Here is a 23,075-nt window from a genome sequence, read left to right as displayed (position 1 = left end):
TCCCCTGCATAGACTCATAGACTTTAAGACCAGAAGGGACCATCATGATCATCTAGTCTGTCCTGCACATTGCAGGCCATAGAACCTCATCCACCCACTCCTGTAATAGACCCCTAACCCTTGGTTGGGTTACTGAAATCCTCAAATCATGATTTAAAGACTTCAAATTACATAGAATCCACCATTTACATTAGTTTAAACCTGCAAGTGACCCATGCCCCATGCTGCAGAGGAAGGCAAAAAAACCATAACTCTCTGCCAATCTGATCTGGGGGAAAATTCCTTTCCAATTCCAAATATGGAGGTTAGTTGGACCCTGAGCATTTTGGCAAGACCCAACAGCCAGACACATGAGAAAATTCTCTGTGGTAACTCAGAGCCTCCCCTTTTCCCCTCCACACACACATCTAGTGTCCCATCACTGGCCATTGGGGACATTTGCTATTAGCTGCCACAGATTGGCTACATGCCATTTTTGGCAGTCTCATCATACCATCCCCTCCATAAACTTATCAAGCTCAGTCTTGAAGCCAGTTAGGTTTTCTGTGCCAACTGCTCTCCTTGGATTGTATTTTGGAATGCATAGCAATGGAAAAATACCTCAGGGAGACAATAGGTAATTGATTCTGGAGTGATCCATGCCATTGAAGAGGGGATTAAAGAGGATATGGGAATGTGTACACTGAGTGGACATCCTAAAAACTAAGGCATGGGGGCAGGATTTCCCATGGATCATTGGTCTCTCTTTAGTTGCCAACACCAATCCCCTGTGTAGTCACTATCCTCATACCTCACAGGGAAGAATTTCAGGTTTACTACCATAGTTTTGTGAGCACTTCCTATATTCTCACATGTTTTTCTGAGGGAGGAGAGCATTTGGCTCAAAATAATAAAATCCTCCAATTATTATTGTTGTTATTAATTATTGGTATATCTTATCTATGACTTCATCTTCATAAACAACTTAACCGTTAAACATTACACCAGGGATTGGCAACCTTTGGCACATGGCCTGCCAGGGTAAGCACCCTGGCATGCCAAGCCGGTTTGTTTACCTGCCGTGTCCACAGATTCGGCAGATCGCGGCTCCCACTGGCTGCGGTTCACCGTCCCAGGCCAATGGGAGATTCAGGAAGCGGCATGGGCTGAGGGATGTCGATCCCTGCATTACACACACTTTTTATATGTAGATTGTAACATCTGACAATGGCTAGTTCCCATAAGATGACGACTATTTTAGCTGAAAAGGCAGTGTATTCTGCTGGTGACAGAAGATTGACCAAGGATATCTAGGTTCTAAATCCTGGCTCTGTTGTACACTACTTTGCAGCCCTGAGTGAGTCGTGTGGGGTCAGATTCCATTATCCTTATACACACTGAATAGTATCTTAGTCCATAGATGGTCCCACTGCTTTACTTACAGAAAAAGTACTAGTCAAAGTAAGGCAGTGTTCCAATTTTTCCCACCCATGTGCAGAATGAATTTTGTTATGTGCACCAATATGGAGGTGGTAGAGGTGACACACCACCTTCATATCAGTGCACATAACAAAATTCATGTGGTGGGGGTGAGGCCGAGGGGTTCAGAGAGGTGGAAGGGGGCTCAAGGCTGGGGCAGAGAGTTGGGGGATGCGGGGTGCGGGCTCTGGGGTGGGGCTGTGGATGAGGGGTTTGGGGTATGGGAGGGGGTTCAGGGCTGAGGCAGAGGGTTGAGGTGCAGGGGTGTGAGGGCTTCAGCTGGGGGTGTGGGCTCTGGAGTGGGGCAGGGAATGAGGGGTTGGTGGTGCCGGAGGGTGCTCTGGGACTATGGCAGGGAGAGAGGACTCCCCCCAGCACTCTCTCCCAGCAGCAACACCTGGGCTGGGGAGGAGAGGCACCTCTCCCCGTCATGGCAACTCTGGGACTGAGTTGGGCCCTGCAGAATGGGCCCTGCTCCCCTAGCCCCCGCAGGTCCAGGCCAGGACTGGGTTCAGGGAGGGGCTCCCTACCTGCAACAGGTCTGGGCTGGGGCTGGATTTGGGGAGGGGCACCCCACGCCAGGTCCAGGCCGGGTTGCCCTGGCCGTGGCTGGGTTTGGGTTGGGCCACTGCAGCTGGGTGCAGGCCGGGCCGCCTGGGTTCAGACCACGCCGGCTGCAGCTGGGGCTGGGCCGCCTGTGTTTGAGCTGTGCCATGCCACCCCAACTGGGTTCAGGCTGGGGTAGGAGCGCCCCAGCCCCTGCAGGTCCAGGCTGCAGCATAGTTGGGATCCAGGGGGCACCCGGCTGTGGCAGGTTGGGGGCTGGGCTAGGTTGGGGTCAGGGGAGAGGCGCAGGTCTCTGGCTGGGTTCCCTGACAACCTGCACTGCGCTAAATAGGCTGCGGCTGTACAGTTTACAGGAAATTTAGATGTATGGTTATAAAAATGGGGCCTTTAATCTCTTTTGAGGTCGACTTCAGTTGTCTCATTTGCAAATGAAAGACAATATTTACCCACCTTTGTAAAGTATTTTTGAGATCCCCAGATGTGCAAGCTAATTATTAGTTTGAAAAAGCATTATTGAAAAACAAAGTATATATAAAATATAATATAATCTTGCTAATTCATCATAATACATTTATGAATTTGAGATTAAGTGAATAAAAATGAAGATAAACATCACAAGGTATATTTTTGCACATTTTGTTTAACTCAGTTTTGTTTTATTATTGTGAATTCCAATTTAGGGCCAGATTCTAATAGCTGTACATTGAAAGATACTTTGAATTAGCAACCTTTGACTTCTATGGGACTAATTGTGCAGTAAGAAATTATTTGGTATAATTAAGGGAATCAGAATTTGGCTAGTAGTATTTATTGTACTGTAATATATCTTTTGCAGAGATAATGAAGTCTTTGTGGTATGAAATCTCATTAAATGCTAATATTAAATCTTTGTTTAGAACTGGAAATCACCAATTTGGAGCAAAGTATAGGGTGCATAAGATGTAAGAAGTGCAGATTAGTGATATTCTCAATTTAGCTCATACTAAATTAATCACTTCAGAGCACACCGAAGATATAAAATGCTATCTATGTGCTAAATGATATTTTCTTTCCTATATATATGTGATCAAGATGGTGTGCCAATTTATTTAGGCTTAGTTCTAATTTTTTTTAATTAAAAGAACTGAATTTAGAAAGAAATGAAACATGCTTTCCAACCTCTCCACTTCTTTAGGAATAAATTTCTATCCTCTATCACGTCAATGGAAAAAGTATTTGTGTAACCACTTACAAAATATGGGACTAAATATTTTTCTGAATAAAAATAAGTCATATCAGGTAAATAAAAGTATCCTCTGAATATTGGACATTGGATTTGCAAGATCTAAGCTTCAACTGATCTTCAATATATTTTAGATAATGTTTGTGTAAAACAGAGAATTTATTCATCCTCGCATCTCTGCTCCACCCTGGACTTTTATTTTGTTTGTTTTCATTTTATTTTTTCCATCCTGAGACTCTTCCAGTTGCATCTTCACTCAGCTCCATGGACTGGTTATATAAAATGTTTATTCAGTTATCAAACAGGCATCTGTTTGGGAAGATATTGACAATAGAATTCAAAATTACCTTGGAGACATTTTAAATTCTTTGAAGCTCCCATAATTTAGCTACAGAGTATCTACTAGTCATGAACCTGTGACCTTCAAATTAAGTGAATTAAATGAGCTTAATAAAAAATATTAACATTCCAAATGGAGAGAACAGGCACTCCATTTTTAACTCCCGTATTTCTATGGGAAATTTTTCTACTCAGCCTGGATTCTTAGATGATCTGTTTCAGAGTAGCAGCCGTGTTAGTCTGTATCCGCAAAAAGAACAGGAGTACTTGTGGCACCATATTCCGACCTATTCATGATGACGACAGCACCTCCTTTGTCAGCCTGTTTGATTATGATGTCAGAGTTGTTCTTGAGGCTGTTGATGGCATTGTGTTCAGCACGGCTTAGGTTATGGGGCAAGTGATGTTGCTTTTCCACAATTTCAGCCCGTGCACGGTGACGGAAGCAATCTATGTAGAAGTCCAGTCTGTTGTTTCGACCCTCGGGAGGAGTCCATGCAGAATCCGTTTTATTATAGTGTTGGTAGGAAGGATTCTGTGGGTTAGTGTGTAGTTCAGAGGTGTGTTGGAAGTATTCTTTGAGTCAGAGACGGCGAAAGTAGGATTCTAGGTCACCGCAGAACTGTATCATATTCGTGGATCTGGAAGGACAAAAGGAGAGTTCCCGAGATAGGACAGATTCTTCTGCTGGGCTAAGAGAATAGCTGGAAAGATTAACAATATTGTTGGGTGGGTTAAGGGAGCTACTGTTGTGGCTCCTTGTGCTATGTAGCAGTTTAGACAGTTTAGTGTCCTTTTTCTTTTGTAGAGAAGCAAAGTTTGTGTTGTAAATGGCTTGTCTAGTTTTTGTAAAGTCTATCCATGAGGAAGTTTGTGTAGAAGGTTGGTTTTTCATGAGAGTATCTAATTTTGAGAGTTCAGTCTTAATTATCACTTCAAAAAGTTTTTTTTCCTCCTGCTGATGATAGCTCATCTCAATTGATTAGACTTTTCCTGTTGTTATGCATACTTCCACCTTTTCATGTTCTCTGTATGTATAAATATCTCCTGTCTGTGTGTTCCATTCTATGCATCCGAAGAAGTGAGCTGTAGCTCACGAAAGCTCATGCTAAAATAAATTTGTTAGTCTTTAAGGTGCCACAAATACTCCTGTTCTTTTAGATGATCTGGTTTCCTCAGTGCCTGTGAATAACTGGGTGATTTAGTATTTCTCTTTCCCACTCTCTATGAACTGCTAATACATGTCTTCTCTGTAAACCTTCAACAAAAACTGTCATCTGGTGTACAGCATTCCCACCAGAAACCACATTATACCACTGTGAAATATTTAGCACTAAGATGCGTAAATGAGGATCGCAGTATATGAAACTTATAATTTAATAACATGTATTCTGTAATTCTTAGGCAATAATTCTTCCTCCAAACACACCAGGGATATAGATATTCTCTCATCCAGGTTTCTCAGAGTAAGAGGGTGTGTTAAGATCAATTTTGTTCATTTTCCACACATGCAATCAGTACGGTGAATGGCACATAAGAGTTTAGAGGGAAAGGATAAGTAGTACTAAGCAAGCATTTTCGGATGCATAAGAAGTCAGGTTGATGTTTGACTGATGGAAAAGAAATAGAAATAGTAAGTGAACTGCCTAAATGAATGTAAAACAAGGTATGAGAACAGGTGCATTTGTGCTTAGCAGTATCAACTCTCTGGTCACAGTGAACAACTTCATAAAGAACTTTTCTTACTTCAAAAGAAATTATTGCTGAGTAAAGCAATTTTTGAAAAGGGCTAACGGTTTCTTGTTTTTTACAGTGTTCAATGCTTACTCTCGTGAACTTTGCCTAAAGATTATGCCTGAGAAACTAGAAACTATTGTTTCAACTTAGAATAAATACAAATAAAATAAACCTAGTTTTTAAACACTTTTTCATCTTTAGCTCTCACCGTGCTCTACAAAAGATCAATATCATTATCCATGATTATAGAAAACCGAACCTTTAGAAAAAAATTACATTGACATTCATAGGTGATCCTTATTAGTATTTACTTGAATTTCTAAGATGCAAAAAGTATCTTGAAGGCCCATAACACCAAGTCACTTCTGTCTCTCCACATCAGAGGAAACCATGAATACACAAAATGGAACTCTATTCTATACATATCAAACCGAGGTGTGTGTGTGTGTGTGGGGGAAATATACCAGTTCACTTTATCCCATTTAAAATAAATAAATAAAATCAAAACGTTGATGTATTCCAACACTGAAAATAAAAACTGCTTTTGATTTTTAGGACTAGTTATTTGGTTTGAGGAGGACTAGTGATACAAATGTTCATAATGAGTGTTCACCTGTCCATCGAAATACTGACTTGAGCTAGGATCTTTAGAACGTCCTATTTATAATATATAACTATTTATAATAGTCTGTTTCATATATGTGCACAATATATTAAAACACAGACAAGATGGGTGAGGTAATATATTTTATTGAACCAACTTCTGTGGGTGACAGAGAGAACCTTTCGAGCTTACACAGAACTCTTCTTCAGATCTGGCCACAGCTGTCAGTTAAACTGTCAGTGCCACAGCTAAATACAAGGTGGAACAGATTGTTTACCATAGTTAACACATTTCTTGTGGGGGTGAGGACTGATATGTACTCATACAGGACCTTCAAAAGCATAGTGATTGTCTGGTTTCACCCACCTCCTCTGACTGCACACATCTACTTGTCACCTACTACCCCACACTGGAACCCATGCTGGGTATCATCCAACAACTACAACTCATACTTGTGGAGTGTTTTGCAGAGCTCTGTGTTCCCACCCCCTTATTCAATGTGTAAAATACCCAGTTATACAGCTCCAATATGTCTGGTACCACATGTGCAGTGGAACACTGGAGCATTTGCTAGAGATTCAGGCTTGAAGATAGCTCTATTTGGGGCTACATTTTGGGTCCATGAGAAAACAGATGTTAGACAGGCTGCCATGCTCTGGACTTCAAGCAGCACTTTCATTGGGAGCACATAACACTGGTGAAATGACCTCCACTGACTGCCTGCATTTGTTTTCACATTTAAAGGCTTAAATGGTGTTGGTCTGTATTTCCTGAGACCTCTCTTCTCACCCCATATTTCCACAGTTGCAACCAGCAAAGTTGCTCAAGCCTGAGTTTCCCCCAACACAGCTGAGAGGCAGCTATGGGCAAGAGGTTCTTTGTGAGGGCCTCTTGACTCTGGTACATGACACATGCCCTAACTCTTTCACACAAGCCAACCCTGGTCTGCCAGAGCTGAGATTGATAAATCTTCCAGGCATACTGCAATGTTCACCTTTTCACTCAAGAGAATGGGGTATTTGAAAGTTGGGATATCATAGGTTTATGGAGGGGGAATGAACTATGATTAGAGCAAAAATGAATTTTACCATTTTAGTATAATGTAAATTATTGTAAGCAAAGCTCAGAGGATGAGATGGTGCTTTTAACATTCTTGTTTTTAAAACTGACATAGGCACAGATTTCTCTGCACCTGATTGCTTGTATTGCCTGCTAGACTATAATCACCTTAGGGCAGTGACTGTGTCTCGCCAGCTGTTTGTACAGTGCCTAGCATAATGGCTCTCCCATTTCATTTGGGGCCTCTAGGTGCTATTGTAATATAAATTAATAACAATATTGACAAGTTATTCACAGTTATCCTGTGGAGAAATTGGAGAGGGTCCAGAAAAGAGCAACAAGAATGATTAAAGGTCTAGAGAACATGACCTATGAGGGAAGGCTGAAAGAATTGGGTTTGTTTAGTTTGGAAAAGAGAAGACTGAGAGGGGACATGATAACAGTTTCAGGTATCTAAAAGGATGTCATCAGGAGGAGGGAGAAAACTTGTTCACCTTAGCCTCTAAGGATAGAACAAGAAGGAATGGGCTTAAACTGCAGCAAGGGAGGTTTCGGTTGGACATTAGGAAAAAGTTCCTAACTGTCAGGGTGGTTAAACACTGGAATAAATTGCCTAGGGAGGTTGTGGAATCTCCATCTCTGGAGATATTTAAGAGTAGGTTAGATAAATATCTATCAGGGATGGTCTAGACAGTATTTGGTCCTGCCATGAGGGCAGGGGACTGGACTCGATGATCTCTCGAGGTCCCTTCCAGTCCTAGAATCTATGAAACTATGAAATCCTGAGATAAAGCAGGACAAATAACACAAGATCCTATTTCCAGTGGATATGCTGTGTAATTACTGCCTAGTTTCTTTTAAATGATACTGAATTTGATATTTCACAATAACTATGCATAATTCATGTCACCACTGACTACTGCTTACACTTTATATGACTACAAATGTAGATGTGGTAAATAATATACTTGTGCCTCATATGAAGCTATGTTTAAGGGACTGTCAGAGTTTCTATTACAAATCCCTATGCAGAGAGGTTTATAACTCAGCCATAAAAATGTCTCTGGACTTCAACTGAGGTCAGATTATGATCAATTTTCTTTTAAACTTTATTGATGTGTCTCAGGCAATCCTAAACAGTGAATGAAGACTAAACAATCAACACTCCTTAGTAAAACTACTGTATTTCAAATCATTACACAAATAAAATTCTATGAGTACTGGAACAAAAGTGAACTATCCAAGCTCTTACTAGGCCAATGCCAAGCAATCGCTTAGTAACTGATCATTTAAAAACAATTTTGTGCCACCCTGCTGAGACTGCACACGTTTAACTGACAGCATCATTCTTTGACAATTGCTACATAGGTAGAAATTAGCTCCCAATTCCATATATAATGCACAAGCCAGAGGAATCCAATTCAATTTTTCAAAGCAGTTATGACTCTACAGAGCTGACAGAAGTAAAAAGTAATCAAGGCTCAGAGTCACTTTTGTGGGCCAGCGATTCGCCCTAGAATCGAGCTGAGTCCCTTGGTGTAGGAGTGAGCTAGTGAGACATAGTGGAGGAGGGTCCACAACATCCATTTCTCTGCTGGCAGATGACCTGCAGCTTTAACTTATTCTGGGCCAGGCAGTTAAAATTCAGGGAGAAGGATTCTGCCTCCTATCAGCCCCCGCCCCCCTCCTTCTCCATCACGTCTCAGCTCTGTACAGACTCAGAGAATTAATCCCTTATTACCCCCTCTGTTTTCATTGAAGAAAGAAGATATAACTCTGAATACACAGTAAGAGCACATTTGTTGAATTAGAGCATGTCATTTACACAGACATTTTACAGTAATAGTGCAGTAAAGTCTCATTTAGTGGGTACATTAGTGATAGGAAGATGAGGGAGGTGTGACGTTACACCCCATCTTCTTTATGGAAATATACTTATGATATGGATATGGTATAACTGAGATATATTTTATGCAAGATGGGTCTTGTAAGGTATCATCAGAAAGGTTATAATTTACTGAATGTGATTATCCAATTTGTATGCATGTATCATTTCTGTATCTGAAGTTAGGAATATTGACTATGTAACAATGACAATTGTGTGTGTATTTGGGAGACACCCACCAGACAACAGGCCATCCAGCCTTGATGGGCCATTAGGAAGAAACAATAAAACTTTGAAGATACTAAGCTCTCTCCTTCTGGAGAGGCATCCTGGGATGTAGCTGTGACACTACTAGATCAAGTGGTCCTGTCACCTGGTACTAACTACCATCTTGGACTTCCAGTAATTTTCCACTAAAAGGAAGGGGCGGTCAAGACTGGGAAACAAGATTCCCACCTTATGTAAATCTTATTTAAGGCTGGGGAGTACAGCAAACAGGACTCTTTGCCTTTGCCTTCCTGCCCAAGAAGAAAGACTGCTGAAAGTACCTGAAGAGACAAAGGAACTGAGCGATGGGAAAGGCAAGGGCTGAGTCCAGACTAAAACAGGCTTCTAGTCTGTAAAGAGAAATAATTGGAAATAACAAAAACTCTGCAACTTACCTAAAACAACATTTAGGGAAATAATTTCTTGAAATCAGTCTCTTTAAGATCTTAAGCTTAGTATGCGTGTTTTGTTTTATTTGCTTGGTAATCTGCTTTGTTCTGCTTGCTATACTTTATAATCACTTATAATCTGCCTTTTATAGTTAATAAACTTGTTTTTGTTTATTATTAAGCCTAGTTTGTGCAATTTGTAATGGAGGGGGGGCAAGAAGGTGTGCATATCTTCCTCCACATTGAGGGAGGGGGCAAATTTATGAGCTCACATTGTATAGATTTCTCTACAGTGCAAGACAATATTATTTTGGGTGTACTTTCCTGAGGGGAGTTGCATTTGAGTGCTGGGTGATTTCCTAGCTAAAAAAACAATGAGGAGTCCGGTGGCACCTTAAAAACTAACATTTATTTGGGCATAAGCTTTTGTGGGTAAAAAACCCACTTCTTCAGATGCATGGAGTGAAAATTACAGATACAGGCATAAATATATATTGGCACATGAAGAGAAGGGAGTTACCTTACAAGTGGAGAACCAATGTTGAAGGCCATCCTGACTGCGGCCAGAGATCATAATTCAATCAAAACAGGGAGAGGGAGCCCAGGCTAGTGGAGCAGGTAGGCTCAGTGAAATTCCAGTAAATCAGGTAGCATCCTAGAAGGAGTGGGGGCACAGGAGGTGTCATTTGATGAGTAAAAGTTAGAATTCCAAACAATTATTTCACACTGTGCAATGTGTCAGATCCCCCAATTCCAGGTCCTCGAGTTGGTGGATATAATAAGTTGTCAGAAATGGCATTGTTCGAAAGCCTTCTCTCATCAACACAGTGGTACCAAATATGACAAATCTAGAACAATTATGTAGATATATGTAGATATATGTACATATATATATGTAGATATATGTAGATGTATATGTAGATATTATGTAGATATATATTCAAGACAATGTTTAAAAATCAACAGATGCACTGCTTACATTTTTTTTTAAAAAGACGTTGATCTTTGGTAATCTGAGGAAGTTAGCTTTCACATGTAGTACTGAAAACATTTATTCATGAAAGCCATCAGTGTTCTCTGTCTAGGGCACCACTGTCAGATACACAGGCCACACTGATCCTTGAGCTCACCACACTCATTCCTGTACAAGGCAGGCTTCTGACCAAACTTCTGTAGGGTGGAGAGAGTATGGTCTTTGCACATGAGCATTTGATTAGTTGAAGGATTGATTCAGAACCACACGGTATTTCACACATAACTGGTATGATCAGTCCATTCTTCAAGACCCATCCATTCCCAATAGGAGCGGGTAGTTTCGGATGCTTTTTATCATCCCTGAGCCATTCCATTACTTGATAATTTCCTCTCTCGGTAGCAGGTATAAATTTACCCCTTTTCAATGCCAATTTTTCTGAATGAACTGAGTGAACAGTGGGGCTAACACGATAATTGTCAGGATGCATATATGGGTCAATCATTCTAATACCTCATGTAGTGCCGAGTAAAACTCTGACCATGTTGGGATATACCTTTCTCCTGAAATGGTGTGATATGGTATGTCCTGGGTGTCTGGATAACACTGCTTTACAGCCAAAATGCTTCTGAAATAAATGTAGTCAAACTTTACTAATTCTGGGTCACTGAGAACGAAAATGGTGCTTAAAATTGTTGATTGGCTCTAGTTTTCAAGATATGCTGTTGGGTCAGTATATACGACCCTTGACTTGGGAATGGCAGAGGATAAGTGAGTTATAAAGGGAAGGGATCTCAATTTAAACCAGAAATGACTAAAATACATCTTTGACTGGATCTATGAATAAATCTATGACTTGGTTTGGACAGTACTTGCTTTTTAGGCAAAACAATGAATGATGCAATCTGAAGCTGGTATTGTGTCATACTGATATGAATTGCATCATGTTATTCCTAGAAGTCATGGATGATGCAATCATAACGAAGCTTACATCACTCTGCTGAACAAATAGCCCTATATCAGCTCTAGAAATCATACAGTGTCATGCTCTCTTATTTGTCAGTGTTTGATTTTGCAAAGGGACACATTTCTGTTTAGCCAAAGTGAGGAGAGATGCCTCGTACTTGTGTGAACAGTGCAGATAACTTCTGCTATGTTTGTGGTGAAGTGACTTTTGCATCACAAAAGTGCAGTATAACCACTATGGTTAAGAAAGCCTATCACCTTTATTTTGGCTGCAAAATTGGAGATCAGGACAAGAGGTGGGCCCCACACATATCCTGCAACACTTGTGCAACAAATCTTTGCCAGTGGTTGAACAGGAAAAGGAAATCTATGCCTTTTGCAGTGCCAATGATTTGGAGAGAGACAACAGATCATACCAGCAATTGTTACTTCTGCATGGTGCCTCCATTTGGAAAAGGTGTGTCAAAGAAAGAAAAAGTGGACTGTGCATTATCCAAACATTCCATCAGCTATTCACCCAGTACCCCACGGAGAAGGACTGCCGGTTCCTGATGCACCAGAATCATTCTCACTTGAGTCAGACGAGGCAGAGGAAGAGGATGAAACTTCTGGTCCTGAACCATCAATGTCACAGGACCCACATTTTCTCCCATCCTCTTCCTCTGAACCTCACCTCATAACACAAGGTGAACTGAATGACCTTGTCAGGGATTTGGAACTACCCAAGAGTAAGGCAGAGCTGTTGGGCTCCAGACTACAGCAGTGGAATCTCCTGGCAGGTGATGTTAGGGTTTCCATGTTCCGTGACCGTCAAAAGGATCTTGTCCCATTCTTCTTCATGGAAGGTGATCTTGTAGCCTGCAACAACATCGATGGTGTGATGGCAGCCCTCAACATCGTTCACGATCCAGATGAGTGGAGACTGTTCATTGATTCATCGAAGACGAGTCTTAAAGCTGTTTTACTGCATAATGGCAATGTTTTGCCATCAATTCCAGTTGGTCATGCAGTCCATATGAAGGAAACCTATGACAACATGAAACAACTTCTGAGGTGCATAAACTATGACCAACATCAGTGGCAGCTTTGTGGCGATTTGAAGGTTGTTGCTCTCTTGCTTGGTCTGCAGACAGGATACACAAAGTACTGCTGTTTTCTCTGCGAATGGGATAGTCGTGCAAAAGATTCCCACTACATCAAGAAAGATTGGCCACTCTGACAGTCATTGGAGCCTGGGAGGAAAAGTGTTCAGCATCCACCACTTGTTGAATCAAGGAAGATTTTGTTACCACCCTTACACATCAAGCTGGGTCTGATGAAGAACTTTGTCAAGGACATTGACAAAACACAAGCAGCTTTCAAGTACCTTCGTGGAAAATTTCCAAGGTTAAGTGAAGCTAAGAAAAAGGAGGGTGTCTTTGTTGGTCCTCAGATTCGTGAACTTCTTCGAGATGATGCATTTGACCATGCACTGCATGGCAAGGAAAAGACGGCATGGAAAGCCTTCCAGTTAGTGGCAATAAATTTTCTCGGAAACAACAAGGCAGACAACTACAGGTTGTTGGTGGAAAACCTCCTCAAGGCATACAAAAGCCTTGGTTGCAACATGTCACTAAAGATACATTTTTTGCACTCTCATCTAGATTTTTTTTCCACCGAACTGTGGAGCAGTGAGCGACGAGCACGGCGAGCGATTTCACCAGGACATTGCAACAATGGAGAAACGCTATAAGGGCAAATGGAGCCCATCAATGCTTGCAGACTATTGCTGGACAGTGACAAGAGATGCTTCATTTAATGAATACAAGAGACAAGCCAAGAAGCGCCGAGTAGACACTGAATAGGACTAAACTATGTACATAATAGTTTTCTGCCTTTTGTTTCATAATAAATTTTAGTTATATAACCCTTTTGCTGATTTTTAAAGTGTTACATAAACAGGACAGGTGAAATATTATCATGTAAAGCAACCATAAACACATGAAAAGACCTAGGTTTACAATTTATGATTAAAACTCTACTATCTACACAATATACATAGACATAAAATGTAAAAACTTAAATATCTTAGAAACAGTAGCCAATCAGTTGTTTTAATTGTCATATTTGAATTCAGCACATCAAAATACATAATAAATAGCACATTTTATCTCTGAAGCAGATGACTTCTCAAAAATTGTAGACCGTGTAATTTAAGGGTGGTGCTTCTATCTCTTTAGGTGAAGCCATACTCAATGATTTTTTTACCTCTGGAGCAAATCTCACTTCTGCACAATAACCAAATGAGATCAAGGTTAGTGAATATAGAAAGCTCTACTATAGTCAACTTAATTGCTACTTCTCTAAACACCGAACTTTTGGGCTTCAAAATTTTGGACCTTGGTAAGAAAACTAGTGTCATGAAGCTCCTTGAAGGAACAGTTCTTTGCTGGTCCAGACAGCACCGACAGAAGGGGACTGATCCCCATTAATACACTCCTGTTAACAGACCAAAACAATAACATGAAGGGTACATTTACCATCTGCTGTATCTTCAAGGAAGCCTAAGTTATTGGCAGCACAAAATATAAGTCTTGATGAGGAAAAGTACAACCCTTCATTCAGTTCCATGCAGAGAAGAATGTCATTTGCCATTGCAATCTTCAGGCAGAGTATTTTATTGTAGTCAATGGAGCAGCCAGTGCTATGCACAAGCTGCATGAGTTTGGTACAGATTTTGGTACTTAGCCTTTTCATTGGCCATCACCACCACTTTTCCATCCATTGGCACCTGTGAGGCAATTTATGAACTCCATCCGAGTCACAGTTTGCAGTAGTAAAATCAGTTTGTATCTGTTGTTTTCATCTTTTGATGCAACACATTACATAATTCTTGGTGTAGCACTCAATGTGATATGCAGTGTGATATGTGTGGGCATCTTTTGAGTCAATGCACCCACTTTACTTTCCATGCAATGTTCTTGCTAAGGGTGACAGTTTCATACAATTTCTCACCTGCCTCACATGTTGAAACTGTGCTTAATGGATGCTTTCAGGCTTCTGGCCTACTGCAGAGGAAGCAAGTGTTCTCAGAATGCATGCCATGATACCTAGCGTAAGACAGGTCTCACTCACAGCTAGTACTTGGCCCAGCCTCTTCAACTTTTCCCTGTTGTTTAACATACTTCTTCTCTAACCTTGCCAAATTCATTTTATGGATGAACTTCTTATAGCATGTAAAGTGCCACCAAGAATTGCATTTACCCAGGTCCTCCACAGGAGTATTTTCTAAAGATTCAGCTATTAGTCAATACTGTTCATCTCCTCATGCATGCCTAAAAATGATCAAGACCAAAGTAAAACCAAGGATTTAGTTGGGGTTCCCAGGATCCCACTATTGTTGGCTTGCCGAGCCTACACATAGGACCACATAGAGACTAGAGTCTTCGGTTATGACATTACCATTTATTGTAGCAGGGACTTAGCAAGAAACGAAAGCAAAGCAGTACCACCCGATTACCTTCCCCACATCCCGAGGAGTGAGAACCGAGATCCTTTTGTGTTTCCTCTTTATTGTAATCATCAGCCCTTCCTTTCCTCAGGTGGGCAGTTCTGGTCTTGGTCTTGCCCCAATAATTGCCATCTAATTTCCCTGCTAAATTCTCTGGCCCTGTTTATGTTTACCTTCATTCATGACCATTGTTGCCATATGAGGGCTTGTTATTCAGCACTTATCTGTCTCTGTCAGTGAACACATGTAAGCTTGTGGTTTTGCAGTTTTCCGTCTCTCTCTCTGACGGCATCTACCAGGCAGACTCAATGTAACTCCCCACAGATTTTTATAACAAATTAATTTGGGATTGTAATTAAATTATGTAATGTGTGTTATGTAACTATGTGCATACTTTTGTGGCTGGATCCAGTAGTTTCTGACTGGATGCTGACATCTTAACCAGTGCCTCATTGCAACTCTTGGCATAATAGACAAAGCTAATAATCAATACCACTGAATATCTTTTTTTTTTTTTTTTTTTTTGAGGATTATGGCAAGCCAACTTGTAGCACTTCTTCCATTTCTAGTAATCTGTAACATTAACAAAAAAGACAGTCAGGTATCTCATTCTGAGCATTAGCTGACAACACAATATTGTCAGGAGAGGGCCACAATTTTACTTTGTGAGGGTTGCATGTTGACTGTATACTTAAAAGATATAGATTTTAAAATATTCTCAAATATATATCATAGAATCATAGAACCACAGGGCTAGAAGGGGCCACAAGGGTCATCCAGTCGAACTCCCTAATAAAATGCAGGATTTGTTGCGTCTAAACCATTCAAGACAGATGGCATACATAATTGTTCTAGGTTTGTCATGTTTGGTACCACTGTGTTCATGGGGAGAAAGGGCTTTCCAATGGTACCCATCTCAACCCATTTCTGACAATATTGTATTATCATGATTTCCACCAACCTAGCAAACCTGGATCGGGGTGGGGAGATCAACTATTCCTCCTGCCACACCACACAGTACGACACCACTGAAATTCTGATTCTGTGCATCCAACAAAATCTCTCTTCCCTTTTTATCATTAACTTGCCCACAGAATTACTCATGCTCCCCAGATTAAAACTTTTAAAAGGCACTACTTCTCTGTTTCATTCAATTAGTTTCCTTTATATTAGAAACAAGTACAATAGAAAGAAAATAAATTTGCCAATAATTTACAGAGATTACTTTTTAAAAAAACAGTGGGTATTTGTATCTGTCACACTCCCAAGAGTTACACCTCACCAGGGCTGGCTCCAGACCCCAGCGCGCCAAGCGTGCGCTTGGGGCGGCATTTTGCCGGGAGGGCGGCCGGCGACTCCGGCGGACCTTCCGCAGTCATGCCTGCGGGTCCTCTGGTCCCGCGGCTCCAGTCAACCTCCCGCAGGCATGACTGCGGAGGGTCCGCTGGTCCCGTGGCTCCGGTCGACCTCCCACAGGCATGACTGCGGATGCTCCACTGGAGCCGCGGGACCAGAGGACCCTCTGCAGGCACGTCTGCAAGAGGTCCCCCGGAGCCGCGGGACCGGCGTGCTTGGGGCAGCCAAATTCCTAGAGCCCCTGCACCTCACCACCACCTGTCCTATGTTTGAAGCAGTCTTATGTATGCCTGCTGCACAGCTCCCTAAAACCAAAAGCCTCTGGCAGAATGAGCACTTCCAGGCCCTTGTAGGCCTTGCTCTTTCTGTACAGGTAGCAAAAGGCACACACCAACCCACAAATATAAAACAAAATTATAACACGTTTTCTAAAGATTAAACTTAACTAACAAATTATTCTCTTGTCTAAAGAAGCTTCTCACCCAAAGTCCACTCCAGTGTTTTCAACCATGGTTGGCTGAGACACCTTTTTCATGAAACAAATTGTTGTCCTTTTACTTTTCCAGTGAAGGATGCCAGGATGTCTTCTATGACTCCCAAATATAGTGGAGCAAATTTTTGATGTGCACCTCCAGATAGGGTTCTCCCCCCTTACCCTGCTCTTTTTCCTCTTCCTCTTTGTTTCATCCTGAAGTCACCAGTTCTGAAGGATTCATTTTAGGCCACCCATAGAGTAAAATAGTCGCTGGAGAAAATCACAGAGGAAAGAATTTGTATATATGTGTCTGTGCAAAATGGAGTATGACTGTTGTGCTGAGAACCCTATACTGTGATGCAGATATTAGAAATCCATGAATATGCACTTTCCAGCTGCAAAGAGTCTGGAAAGCTGTATAACAAGGATATGCTTGAGGTCTTACTACCTAACACCTTTTGTTTGAAAAATATTAAAGAGTTCCATGGCATTTAAAATAAAATGATTGTTTTGTTTATATTAAAATGCAATTTTTTGTATATTAAGCAGATATGTGGTATTCTCTTTCAAGGCAGTGGGAAGCTATTTAACGTTTAATTTAAGTCTGATTAAGTACAATAGCCCCAGGCTGACTAATGATTCCTGGAAAAAAAATCTGAACTTTGCCATGTATTTCAGCAAAAATGTAAGCAGGAATACATGAAAGAACATGTATTACAATATTTTATATAGTTTGGCCAGTTATCTTGGTAACACAAAAATCTTGCAGACACAATATTGGAATTCAATTTAAAGTAGGATTAAAATTTGGCCCTTTTTCTCTCAGTCATGTATAGAAATAATGAAATAACCACCAAGGGAAGATAACAGCAATACACAGTGAAATAATAAAATATGCCTATTAGCCTTCCTAATCTAACTGATAACTTCCGTATGTCATACAAGTCACGTCTGAATATTAATGCACAGATAATATTTTGGCTGAACAAAACTGACAGGTGCATTGCTTTTGTACGAATGAGTGTAATTCTGTGTTATGTTCATTGACATTTTTGTACATTATTAGACATTGCATGGTACCAATGAGGTGAGGCAGACATAACATTTCTGTTTTAAATCTGAATGACCTTATGTTTGTGATTTTAAATAAATGTATCTTTTTTGTGGTTTTGTGGGGGGAGGGATAGCTCAGTGGTTTGAGCATTGGCCTGCTAAACCCAGGGTTGTGAGTTCAATCCTTGAGGAGGCCACTTAGGGATCTGGGGCAAAAATTGGTCCTGCTAGTGAAGGCAGGGGGCTGGACTCAATAACCTTTCAAGGTCCCTTCCAGTTCTAGGAGATTGGTATATCTCCAATTATTACCTTTTTTTAGTCTCTATAATGTAGATTAAGCAACTCTCAGATAGACGTAATTCTTAAAAATTAGTTCTAGAGTTAGGGGGACAGAAAATCCCAGGAATGAGGAAATTACTAGAGATTCAGACTAGGCCCACATAACAATCTGTCTCAAGAGCGCCCTGGCCCATCTCAATCCAGTATCCTGCTGAGAGAAATCTTTCTTCATCCCCTGGCCTGCTTTCCTGATACATACTACCTCCCTTAAAGCTAGTTCTTGATTTGTCCCTCAGGATGGAAAACAAAAAGCAGATCATGACCCCCCCCACCCCCTTGTTTCCTTGTATTCCCACCAGCTAGCTGTCCCCACATGTTGTCTCCTGTCTTAATCTTGGATGGTGAGCTCTCTGCGGCAGGGACTGTCTGTTGTTCTTTGTTTGTACAGCACCCAGCACAATGGGGATCTGATCCATGACTAGGGCTCCTAAATCTCTGGAGACAGACTAAATATATAATAAATATAAATAATGGAACAGTCATCATGGTAACCAACTGCAACCAGAGTGAGGAGGTAGCCGTGTGAAATGGTAGGAAGGATGAGTAAATTCAGAGTTGGATTAATAAAGGCATCTGTGAGTGTCAGCGAGAGAGTGTGCACATGTGGGGAACAGGGTAGGATTAGTTTTATTTTGGGGGGGAAGAGAAAGCAGGTGGGAGGAAGGGGCTCCCATTGGGGAGGGGAGAAGGAAAAGGGAAAACCCTGAAAATTATAGTCACTTTCAGTGGATTGGACAATAATGGAGAGGAATACTGTTCTAAGGGTTAATATAAGAGACATGGAAATATTTTCAAGGACTGATGCGAATACATTAGATTTGCCCTGTCTCTTCACTCAAAGGTTGGGCAATGTTAATCCTACAGGGAGAAAAAATATCCCTGTTCAGCAAAAACATGAAACACCAATGTGAGAGGAACTCTTTAAAAATACATAGCCTGGATGACAGCACTTTTCTTAATAACACATGCACTTTCTTACTAGGTGAAACAAGTAAATCAGTGGAGACCAGATCCTAACACCCTTGCTTGCAATGACTAGCACCAAAAGAGGGGACAATTTGTGAAATAAAGAGTTATTCAGCATCAGTGGGGTGTCAAAATCTGGTCCTGACTGAGATAAACAAAACATACCAACATTCGTCTACCCAGCAATCTACTCAATTCATTGAGATTGGCATTGTATGATGCATCAGTTGCATTTTTCAACCAACTTTACTCAGTTTCACTTCTGATCTGTTGTAGTTTGTATCAACTGTGTTACATATCTCCATGTACTTTTGCAGCTGGGTCATTATAGTAGTGTGACAACAATAGTCTCTTACTTAGCGACACCACATTTCTCTTGGGGACACTTGAAGTTATGCAGCCGGAGAGGAACAAATCCTTTTATTCATAAACACTCAGGCCAGCAATTTTGATAAGCAATAATATTCACAGAAAGCTAATGTGTCACACATACTAGTATCTGTGAGGTTGCATTCATGCATTGGGAGTGATCCTGAAGCCATTTTGAAAGTTCTCGGTTTTCTGAGAGTTAAAACGGGAGGGGGAGAATTAAGAATATTGTACAGGAGCCGGCGGGTGATAAATAAATAAATTATTGAAAAGCATAGTAAGTAGGTACTGGTGTTGCAACCATCACCATTGTCACCATGAATGGTAGCAGGGGATTCCCACAGACTTTGTTCTTGTCCTACTTTGTACTTTTCCTTCTGCAGAGACATAATAACTGACACTACTGTAGCATCATCATCATCATCATCTCATTTAAAATTTTAAAAGCGCATCTACACATAAAACCTGCAGGTACACTGCCCTTGTGATTGGACAGCAACCCTCACCAAATTATCTGTACTTAAATGGGTCTCTCTGATCCCTGACTTTCTTCTTTTCTCAGTCAAACTGGGCTAGACTGATTTGGGGGGAGCACTTTTCTGCGACCTGCCATTACCAGAAGCACTATTAGGTGGAGACAAAGCTAACTTGGGAACACCCTTGAGAGGAAGGATACTCTTGCCGTTAATACAGTGGACATATGAATTCTGAGTTCCATTCCCAGCTCTTGCAGCCTTCCATCTGATGTTAAACAAGCTACTTAACTCTCTTTGCTTCAGTCCTCCATTTGTACAACAGGGGTTATGTTTCCCTAGCTCACTGGGGTGTTCCAATATTAAAATCATTAATCTTTGTGAGGAACTCAAATAACATGGTAATTTTCTTAATTAGGTAGAGAAAGTGTCATGCTTCCCTCTTTCCATCTCTTCTGACGACGTCACAGTCAGGTACATGACACCAGGAAATGATTATGAAGTTTTGTCCCAATTCATATTTTTTCTTCAATTAAAATTGCCCTTCAAGTGAAAATTGGTAATTGAAGTTATATAAGTACCTAGCTAGACAGATGTGTGAGGCCTGCCCTGTAGCTACTGCACAGGGCCTAAGAAAGAAAGAAAGAAAGAAAGACTCCTCCTTACTTACACTTCCACTGTGGTTGCCTTCTTTCATTACAGACCTGGAAGGCTCCCATTGACTTCAGGTCTAGCAGTGTGCATGACCAGTACAAGTTTCATACAGTTACTAACAAGTCACTGCTTGAAACAAACAGCAGGTAGATGGAATTATCTTTTTAAAGGAAAATCAAATCTTACCCTGGAGATAATCAAAGTCTCAGAGATTTTTCAGGCACTGCTCCAATTCATAAGGCTTAGGTCATCTAAATCTGGGAACAGAAACACCAGCATGTGACTAGGAAGACCATTTGCACAGCATGAACAGCCAACCAGGAGCAATGAATACTCATGTTAAACAATTCACAAGCAACCCATCGTCTGGAATTTATTTGCACAAAAGATTAAACTGTGACAAACAGCAAACAATATTCATAAAATCACTTGTTCACTGATAATTCCAACAGGAAAGAGGTTAAATCTGCTGAATAAATTATTCATCACAAATTATTCACTCAAATCTAGCTACACTCAGACTTCTAATTTTTCCAGGATATGTGACAAATGCTTTTGGACCACTTAAGTCATGCCTGGATGCAAGTGTATAGCCTCCAGCAGCATATAGCTAAAAGTGGGAAGAAGTGTAAATACTCTCAGCAGCTGCCATATCAAAAAGCAATCACGATTCTCATTGAAACAAGCTGAGCTCTTTAAAAGAATGTTAATCAGTACTCTTCAGACAGATCATCTCACTGGAGACAATGAACAGTGAGCTCTCTACTATTTACAATCTCCAAACAGATTATCAACTGAATTATGTGTAGCTGAAATTAAACATACATTACATTTAATAGACTTTCCCCTTTTTCTTTATTGTTTATTTAAAACAACATTTGATCATCAGTCCTCAATTTATATCACATTATATTTGCATGGGCACTGACCATGAGGGCTCTTTGGGCTTTGGAGATGAAGCACCTCCATGAAGATAATCGAGGTCATTACTAGAATCTAAGAGTTGACAGCCTCAGAGGCATGTGGGGTTGGCTGTTTAACTCAAAGCTGATCCCTTATGCATGCGTCAAAAAATGGGGTCTCAGAGCACAATCTATTCTGGGGTAGCCACTGTAAAGAAACAGTTGTACCTTTGCTCAGGTCCCTGAGACTCAAAGTGCAGGACACTCAAGAGCTGGCCTCAGAAAAGCAAGGAGCTCTCTCTTTGTCTTCCAGGTCATAGAATCACTCACTATCTCTCTGGCCCAGTGACTATTCAAGTATTTTATACTAAGTGGAACAGCTCCAACAGGAGAGATTGAGAACAACCTTCCAACCCTAGATAATTCAAACAGCCTAGTGATGTAGGCACCCACACGTACTGCTAGGATAACCAGGAAGACCTGGGTTCACAGTTCCTGTTCCAGAGCAGGGATTTGAACATATTGAATTAATGAGTAATTGCAGTAGATCTGAAAGTTCATTTTTTCAGTGCATAAGCTATTCATGAAAAAATGTTTCACCCAGCTGTACTCTTGACTCTAGCGTTTAAACACCAATTCCTCCTAACCACCTCCAAGAGGAACCATGTTTTCCTCCAGTCTTTGCAAGTATGGTTAATGTGGGGCAGTCAGAGGAGCAGACAGTGAGCTTCAAATAAACTATTTATAGATATTTTTAAAAAATGAAAAGGATCAAGAAACAGTTTTCTTAATTAGGTAGAGAAAGTGTCACACTTCCCTCTTTCCATCTCTTCTGGTGAAGGAAGATCAGGTAGAATTAAAAATAGCAAAAGCTTTATGTTTTTGACAGCCAGGAATACAACACCCCACAAATGATTAAAGAGTTTTCTGACAATTTGTATTTTTTCTTCAATTAAAATTGTCCTTCGGGTGAAAACATTTTTTGATCTCTTCTCTAAGATTCAGTTAATATTTTCCACAAACTCAGCTACACGAGCAACATTTTACTTCTTAGGACCATTAATTCCATTTATTTAACAAAAAAGTTTGTGACTCTAGTTCAGAGTGAAACAATTTAAAAATGAATGGTCGCAGGGGGGTCTATTCACTGCTCGGGCACCTCCTTGAGGCCACAGCTGGGGATTAGCTGTGCCTGTCTGGTGCCTCCTCCTGTGGGTCTCTCACTCAGGACTCGACTGCTCCCTCTTTATGGCTTGACCCTCCAGCCAGGTCGCTGTAGTTTTTCCATTTTTGAGAGGTGTGTGTACCAAAATCTCTTTATACGAGCTATCCCAGGCAGTCTTCAAATTCACTGCCCCTGAATGGCGCCACTTCCCCACAGGCATGCCCTCTTCTCCAGGTTCCATACCAGGGACTCTACAACCACCTAGATAGGTCTGCACTAAACCGCATCTTGATGCTGTTTCCCTGGACTGCTTCCTACACCCTGTCTCAGTCTCCTTCTCCACCCTCCTCAAGGTATGCCCTTCTCT

General features: G+C 41.0%; 1 long non-coding RNA gene across 1 annotated transcript in view; it reads right to left on the bottom strand.

Annotated features, from left to right (window-relative positions):
• Nucleotides 1–16,819: 16,819 nt before the first annotated feature.
• The window catches only part of LOC123366741, a 102,110-nt gene continuing 95,854 nt past the window's right edge, over nt 16,820–23,075 (bottom strand). Inside the window, exons 2-3 of the long non-coding RNA XR_006578170.1 lie at nt 20,828–20,898; nt 16,820–17,057 (exon numbers count right to left, since the gene is read on the bottom strand). This is a non-coding gene — a long non-coding RNA (uncharacterized LOC123366741). The remainder of the gene's footprint in view (nt 17,058–20,827; nt 20,899–23,075) is intronic.

The sequence above is a fragment of the Mauremys mutica genome, chromosome 1 (genome assembly GCF_020497125.1).
Source record: "Mauremys mutica isolate MM-2020 ecotype Southern chromosome 1, ASM2049712v1, whole genome shotgun sequence".
In the NCBI taxonomy this organism is placed as follows: Eukaryota; Metazoa; Chordata; order Testudines; family Geoemydidae; genus Mauremys; species Mauremys mutica.
This window is presented reverse-complemented; position numbering and strand designations above follow the sequence as displayed.